General features: G+C 40.7%; 1 long non-coding RNA gene across 2 annotated transcripts in view; it reads right to left on the bottom strand.

Annotated features, from left to right (window-relative positions):
• Nucleotides 1-3,605: 3,605 nt before the first annotated feature.
• Nucleotides 3,606-8,857, bottom strand: part of LOC140463998 (uncharacterized) — an 84,542-nt gene continuing 79,290 nt past the window's right edge. For both annotated transcript variants that reach the window (XR_011954836.1, XR_011954837.1), the window contains one exon: nucleotides 3,606-8,105. This is a non-coding gene — a long non-coding RNA (uncharacterized lncRNA). The remainder of the gene's footprint in view (nucleotides 8,106-8,857) is intronic.

Genomic DNA, 8,857 nt, shown 5'->3' with positions numbered 1-8,857 from the left:
AGAGAATATTTATTGTGGCTGCAGCATGTTGTGTGAGCTTGGTGCAAATTGACTTTGATCTGAGAAAGTCAGAAACATGGCCACAAATGAGAGAAAGAACCTTCCTATTCCAACTGGAAGCTTTTGCTGAAAGTGAAGGACCAGAGATGTTCTTTATCCACTGGGAGCCAAGTGTCCTCCAAGCACACGGTTAAAATGTGGAGTTCAGTGCCCAGAGACTAGTCTTGCATACTTGGTCGCAGTACCAGAAGAATTTTAGCGATCTCACACGAGTGATTGCATCTTCAAATGCCATTTCATGCTAGCTCTATGTATAGACTCATACACTGGTGAATTGTAATGCTAACCCTTCACTCATCAATTAGCAATCTCTATTCTTCAGCGTTCATGTCTAACATGAATGCTTTACCTCATCCTCATGAGGATGGAGCGGATAGGTGCAAAGGCAGATGGATAGGTAGGACAGTTCAAGAGGGTGGTGCTGAGTTGGAAGGTTGAATCTAGGATAAGGTGGGAGGAGGGGAAATGAGAAAACTGGTGAAATCCACATTGATCCCATGTGGTTGGAGGGTCCCAAGGTGGAAGATGAGGTGTTCTTCCTCCAGGCGTCGGGTGGTTAGAGTTTGGTGGTGGAGGAAGCCTAGGACTTGCATGTCCTTGGTGGAATGGGAGAGGGAGTTAAAATGGTTGGCCACAGGGTGGTGGGGTTGATTAGTGTGTGTGTCCCAGAGATGTTCTCTGAAACATTCTGCATGCTGGCGTCCTGCCTCCCCAATGTAGACCACATTGGGATCAACAGAGTAGATGGCGTGTGTGTAAGTACAGGTAAATACCTGTTGGATGAGGAAGGATCCACCTGACGCCTGGAGGAAGAATGCCTCATCTTCCACCTTGGGACCCTCCAACTACTTGGGAACAATCTGGATTTTATCAGTTTCTTCATTGCCCCTCCCCCACCTTATCCCAGATCCAACCTTTCAACTCATTCCAGAGAGACCATTCCCTCCACGACTCCCTTGTCAGGTCCACAGCCCCCATCAATCCACTCTTCACTCCTGGTACCTTCCCTTGCCACCAGAAGAATTGCAAAACCTGCACCCACACCTCCCCTCTCACCTCAGTCCAAGACCCCAAAGGATCCTTTCACCTCCAACAGAGATTTATCTATACTTCCACACACATTGTCTACACTGTCCTTTGCTCCTGATGTGGTCTCCTCTACATTGGGGATTCAGGAGGCCAACTTGCAGAACATTTCAGAGAACACTTCTGGGACAAGCGTATTAAACAACCCCCACCACACTGTGGCCAAACACGTTAACTCCCCATCCCACTCCACCAAGGACATGGAAGTCCTGGGCCTCCTCCACTGCTAAACTCTAACTACCTGGAGGAGGAACGCCTCATCTTCCACCTTGGGACCCTCCAACCACACGGGATTGATGTGGATTTCACCAGTTTCCTCATTTCACCTCCTCCCACCTTATCCCAGATCCAAACTTCCAACTCAGCACCGTCCTCTTGAACTGTCTTACCTGTCCATCTTCCTTCCCACCTATCCGCCCGATCCTCCTCTCCGACCTATCACATTCACCCCAACCTTCATCTATCTATTGCATTCCAGCATTCTTTCCCCTCTCACATTTATCTCTCAGCCCTCTTGGGACACAAGCCTCATTCTTGACGTAGGGCTAATGCTCGAAACATTGATTCTCCTGCTCCTCGGATGCTGCCTGACCTGCCACACCAGCCGAGAAGATTACAAATACATTTTATTGGCATACTTCCTCCTCACATGCAGCTCATGGTGGTGCTGTATCAAGGATGCACATAGCACTCCCAGATTGGCAACTTTAACCCATCATAGAAAGCACCACACATTTGAAGAATCAAATCCACAGCCAGAAGAAACCACCAATGTTATGGACCAGACCATCTGTTCTTGTTTTTCCTTAATCACTTGATCAAACATCATTTCAGATAATAGAACTTCAATTTTCTTATCTTTGATGTTTTTCTCCCTCCTGTTTCAATCTGTGGCTTTGTGGCCTTGTCACCACGCAGTCAGGAAATTTCCCAGGATATACTTCCTCTAACATTTCAGTTGCCTGATTTTCCACTGGCTTTTCAACTACAGGTTCACCTGTGATCCAGTTATATTATTCCTGATGATCAACTGTATCTCCGGAACACAGAATATTTCTTTAACTCCTATCACCACTTCTCCATTTTTCACTTAACTCTCCATCATCACATTATACAATAGAACACCATTCTTCTCACCATGAATTCCACATACTACCACCTTTTCTGGCAATAGTCCTCTCAAAGTATATATCTCCTCATTTCTCACCATCAAAAACTGACTTGTTCCTGTAACTCTTAAAATTTTAATTTCTTTACCTACCCCTCAATGTACACACGAGTAAACCTCCTATAGACAGGTACATTCTTTAAAGAGATCTGGCATTTTCTTATTAGCCAATCCTGACTAGTATGTACATTCTTTTGCAGCTCTTCAGAATCGCCTTTACCATTTTAATAAACTTCTCTGGCTTATCCTGTTTTACCACATCTATCTTCCCAGTGCAATTCTTAAGCCACCAACATTTCATGTGCCCTGCTTTATTACAGTGAAAACACCTGAGGTTTTTTATTTATCTTTTATCCTCATGGGTTTCCTTTTTAACTTGGAGTAAACTACCTTTACTATCTTCAATGCGATCTCCTTTTTCTTTACATTCTGAGGATTTCTCTTTTCCACAATTTCTATCTCTTGCAGATTGAAATTGATGTTGGAAGCCAAACTTTGATTTATGACCTAACTCATAATCATCTTCCATTTCTGCTGCTAATCTTGCAGTTTTAACATTCTGCTCTCCACATGAGTTCTCACTATTTTAAGAAGTGAATTTTTGAACTGCTCTAAAATAATAGTTTCTCTAAGAGCTTCATATGTCTGATCTACTTTCAATGGCCTTATCCGACCACATTGTTTGATCTTTTCAAACTCAATGGATGTTTGACCAGGTTCCCTCCTTAAGTTCCTAAAACATTGTCTGTAGACTTCTGACATGGGTTCATATGCACTTAAGATGGCTTTTCTCACCTCATTACTCTCTCCAGATATTTCCTCTGATCGTGACGCAAATACCTTACTAACTCCACCTACCAATTTTGTTTGAAACAACAATACCCACATTATCACCGGCCAATTCATTTGTTCAGCTACTTTCACAAATTAAAAGGAAAAGTCTTACACATCCTTTTCATCAAACTTTGGTAACACTTGGATGTATTTAAACGGATCCCTGCCAGACGTTTGGCTGAGATGTGTTTGCTCTTCATCACTATCCTCATCACTACACCTAATTTCTCCTCTTTCTCCCTTTCTTATGCTTTTAATCATGACTCAAACTATTTCATTTCCTTTTTATATACAAGCTTTTTAAAAAATTCTTTTGTTCACTTTTCAGCTGCAATAATCTCTCTCTCTTTTGCTTTGCCTCTTTTCCTTTTTGTTCTGCCAAGGCTATTCTTACTTTTCCTTTTTCTCCTGCCATTGCCTCTAACTCAAGGTGCTTCATTTGCAAGTTAATTTTAGCCATTTTCACCCCCCCCCCCCACCAACCCCAGAAACTCTTAGTGACTAAAAGACTGAAGGCACACCCTGATTAAACCAACTGAATACAACACCCGGAAAAAAACACTAACATTCACCACTCACTGTCACTGAGCTCAATAATCCTAAACCAAATTTGGGATTAAAGATTTTGATGTGACAAAAGCACCCATTTGTTATGGAACAGACCAAACCTCCTGCAAATCTATCAAGGAGAAAGTATAGGTTCTAACATTTATCTTATTTAAAGGTATGTGTACAATGCTGTGTTCCAGATGTAATTCAGTTGGTCACACTACTCAGCTTTAAGTAAAGCACACTTTATTCTTACCGTATACTGTTAAAGTATGAACTAAAGAAAGAGGATTTGGTTTAACTTTAACTCTATTGGAAAACTTAACAGAATTATAGATTATTTAAGTATTAAACAACAACTGCTCCAATATAGTAACATGTCATAAACACATAAAATTACTCTTTATACGGATGATGTCCTTCTGTTTCTGGCTAACTCGGAAAAGTCCGTGCCCCAGGTATACAACAATTTAAGTTATTTGGCAGTTTTTCTGGATACAGGATAAATTTTACAAAGCCAGAAGTCATGCCTGTGGGAGGATTGGTGGAAGTGTCAGAATTGGAGGGTGGGACACAGTTTCCTTTTCAGTGGTTGTAGAAAGGTTTACTTAACCTGGGAATTTTTATTACCCTTACCTTCCGTCAGCTGTATGGAGCTAACTTTGTGCAATTGGTCGAGAGGATAAAGCAGGACTTGCAGCGGTGAGAGGGGCTACCAATATCGTGGCTAGGCCATATAGCTCTGATTTAAATGAATATTCTTCCTTGGTTATTATACCCTATGAGGATGCTTCCATTGTTGTTACCCAGGCAGGTGCTGCAGAGATTTACCAATTGACTTGGATCTTTTATTTGGTGCCATAGGCAGCCCCTAATTAAATTTACCAAGTTGCAACTTCCGCAGGATATGGAGGCGGTGGATCTCCCAGATCTGAAGAGATACCAAATAGGTGCCCTGTTGTGATATGTAGGTGACTAGGTGCATAAGGGCTCAAGGTCAATGTGGCTTGATGTTGAGGCCTTGCTTGCAATGTGTCCCCTCGTCAATTTACTGTTTATGGACAAGATGAGATCCATGGCCGAGCATTGTGAGTCTTTATTATCATAAACATGGTGAAAGCATAGAGGATAATGCTGCAGGGTGAGGGCAACTTGCTTAATACCTCACCATTCACCCCATTAGTGGGAACCCCAGGATTTAGACTGGGGTAAATGGACTCCAGCTTCAAAGCATGGGTGGGTAAGGGAATCTCCTGTTTGTGAGATTTATTCGAGGGAGAGGTCTTGATGTCTTTCAACCAACTTAGTCAGAAATATGGGATTCCTAATAGGGATCTTTTCCGATACTTTCTGGTTAGGGATTATATACAGAAGAAAACCAGGCTCTTAGCACAGTCCTACAAGTTGATACAGAGAGAGAAGAGTGCTCCGATGTGAGGGCGCTCTCTTGGTTAATATCACATACCACTTGCAGAGAGGGAGCGCCTTGGGGGATATGGAGAGTCTCCATGGAATCTGGAATCAGGAGATAGCGGAAGAAATTTTGTTGGAATCATGGGAGTAGATATGGAAGAATGTAAAGAAAATCTCAATATGCAATAAAGCTCAAGCTATGCAACTGAAGATCCTTCACAGGGCCCAGAGAGGTTAGTAAAGTTTAAGAAAGGGCCTTCTCCGAAATATCCCAAACGTAAAATTAGCATTGGCACCCTTACAAATTGCTTTTGAGCCTGCTATAAGACTCGTGGATACTGGGATGCCTTAGTGAATGAGCTGGAGAAGATCCTGGAAATTGAACTTAAGATGGATCCAGTATGCCTTCTTTCAGGACTGCTGAATCTGCCCTCTCTCGGCGAGTATGGGAAAAGGTTATTTAACATTCTTACACACTGTGCAAAGAAGAACATTCTAATGAACTGGATATCACAGAAACCCCAGGTCTTGTGGAGTAGCGCAGACTTGTGATGGAGTACATCCTCCAAAATACCTGACAAGTATGGTGCACCATGGAACGGAGCAATTTTATAAGACACGGCGGCCCTTTTTAAATTACATAAACACGGACCTATTAGCGATACTGATTAGGGTCATTATGTAACCGTGAGCATCGTATATGGCGGTCTGGGGACCTCAGGGGTTGGAGGCCTAGAAAATACGGGTATAAAAACTGTTGCTCCCGTGGACGGGAGCTTCAGTGGAGGTGCAGCGAGTGGAGTAATGTAATGTAAGGTCATGTCATGCAATGTCATGTCATGTCATGTAATGTAATTTAATTTAATTTGGTTGTAATTTAGTTTAATTCTAATTTATTTAATTGAAGTTTATTTTAGTTTCAGTTAAGGAAATATGAGACCATTGTATCCCGCAGAGTAATAGTAACATTACTGTAGTATAATATACACATAAAAGAAGTGAAACTATCACTGTATTCTAACAGATGAAAGGCTTAACAGACAATCAATTTTTCAATGTATAATTTAGTTACATCACACTGTAAATTATTTGCTATAAATTCTGTTACGATCGAGCCCTCCACAATCACCTGATGAAGGAGCGTCGCTCTGAAAGCTAGTGTGCTTCCAATTAAACCTGTTGGACTATAACCTGGTGTGATTTTTAACTCTGTAGTATAATAGTGTGACATCATTTCTATTTTTTTCTATATTTTTGTATTTTTTTTTCTTTCCTTTTGTAAAAGAGTACAAATTTTTTCAATATATATATAAAAAAAAAGCATTTTAGGTCATCCTGAGATTGTGAAAGATGCTATATTAATACGACAGCCATATGACAACATGTTTAGAATTTTCTTCAAAAATAGTATGCTACAACAGTGAAACTGTACCCAAGATAACTCAACGTACTACTGTGCTCAGATTCAGAGCTGAAAATGTGTTGCTGGAAAAGCGGAGCAGGTCAGGCAGCATCCAAGGAGCAGGAGAATCGACATGAGCCCTTCTTCAGGAATGAGGAAAGTGTGTCCAGCAGGCTAAGATAAAAGGTAGGGAGGAGGGACTTGGGGGAGGGGTGTTGGAAATGCGATAGGTGGAAGGAGGTTAAGGTGAGGGTGATAAGGTGAGGGTGATAGGCCAGAGTGGGGGTGGGAGCGGAGAGGTCAGGAAGAAGATTGCAGGTTAGGAAGGTGGTGCTGAGTTTGAGAATTGGGACTGAGACAAGGTGGGAGAAGGGGAAATGAGGAAACTGGAGAAATTCTGCTCAGATTCAGACATTTACATGTGTTTATTCCTTATCCATGTGCCTTGAATACTTTCCAGAAGCAATTGGCCCTTAGATGCAGCACCTCTCTAAATTCAGTGGTCACTTCTTCTCAGCAGAACCAGCAAAAATTAAGTTAATTATTCTGGTATGTCATTATCGACATGAGGAACAACAAATTGCCAGTGATCTTAAACTGGTCGCAGCTATTATTAAAAGGAATATTGTGCCACAGGTGTGAGTAAAGCGAAGTTGACTTGGTGTCAAAACTCATTGGTCTTTTCTGCCAATTGTCTTTGCAATGGTTGATCAGTACTTTCCAATACCTCTGCCCAGTGCCTATTCTTCATCTGAGACTAGATCATGAGTGTTAACAAACTAAATATTCATGGAACATATTAAAGCAAAACCTATTTTTTTTTAAAAATCAAATTAGCTGAATTCTTTTTGCACCTAATTTCCATGCACATGCACATTCAACCCCATCATCAGCCCAGCTGAAATAAGGTCAGTCAGCATTGACCATATCTCCCCCGAAACCCTTCTTGTCTGTGTAGCTCAGTTACTCAAGTTTTTAATCAGCTAAACCATCAAGGCAGTCATTCAACTTTTCTTATGCATTTATGATTGTCTGTTTATGTGCAGAGTGAATATTTTCCACTGTGGCATTTAGGAGGCCTCCTTCAACCTAGAGCTAACTGAGTCATTTGCAGAAATAAGAAATAAGCAACTGTTTGTTCGGTGATTGTGGGGAGGTACAATTCTGTTTCAGTGTTTTGAATTACCTGACAAATTTGCTACAAAGTTAATTCCATCCCATTTACGTCAATTTCAAAAGCATTTACCGAAATAAGTAACCCCACAGATTCATGGACCACAGGAAACAAACCAGTTTTGGTTTCATGCCTTTAAATTACTCAATCTTACTTATTTACACCTTTAATGGATGTGGCTTTATAGAACGGCTTCATGATAACCAGCCTTATCAAAGAGCATTTCCTCTTAAAACACTATTGCATCAATCTTCTGTAAATGTTTTACTGTTGTGTAGAAAATCAATTAATTCTAAAACTGTAATAATTCCTTCAGGATCTCATGAATGAAGTCACTGTTGTCCCACTGTTTCTCCTGCTGGGCAGTCTGGAAGTGCTGAAGCATAACTTCTCAGCAGTTGGCCTCAGGCTTGTATCCACTGCTCAATGTATTCAATACAAGACAAACAAAAAAAAAATCAGTTTTAAAAGCTACTTATAACAGCTTCAACATAATACCTGAACTATGAGTTTAGATTTTTCCAAGAAAGACCAATACCTCATTTGACACTATGCAATAAATCGCAAATATGCATTCTAGATATCAAAATTTAGAATAACATAATTAGTTGCTTATTTGCAGGTATCGGTAAGTTGTCGTACTGGGTCAGGTAGTTTGTTGCAATATATTTCTCAGAAGGCTTGCCAGAATTCTCTGGCTGGTTTTGCATTGTACAACACTCACAGGTGATGGAGTTGTCGATTCCCTTCTGAGGAAATGTAAAATGGTTACATACAGAAGACAGAGGCACTCTGTGTCCTACAATTATGGTTGGCCTACAACTCATATACGTGAATATACACATTATGTACATTATATATGAGCACTCCCTGGAACTCTGAAATATGTTTGTCTTTCAAGCTGAAATTCAATAACATGGCTTACACTCATACTTGTGATGGGGAAGGGTCAGTGCTTAGACAAATAAATCTCCAAATGTATATTGCTAAAGATTATATTCAATCGTCTGTTATTCTTGGTATCAAATAAAAGACTATTAATGTCTTAAGTACCAGACTAATCTTTTACTGTGCTAGAAACAGCCCTTTCTTCTGCGTTGCAATTATTTTATATGAGATTAGCTTGTGAATTTTAAACCTCAAATGGAGTATTAAGTCCAGTTCTTGGTGC

Source organism: Chiloscyllium punctatum, chromosome 39 (genome assembly GCF_047496795.1).
Source record: "Chiloscyllium punctatum isolate Juve2018m chromosome 39, sChiPun1.3, whole genome shotgun sequence".
Lineage (NCBI taxonomy): Eukaryota > Metazoa > Chordata > Chondrichthyes > Orectolobiformes > Hemiscylliidae > Chiloscyllium > Chiloscyllium punctatum.
The sequence above is the reverse complement of the archived record's forward strand: the minus strand, read 5'-3'. Positions and strand labels throughout refer to the sequence as shown.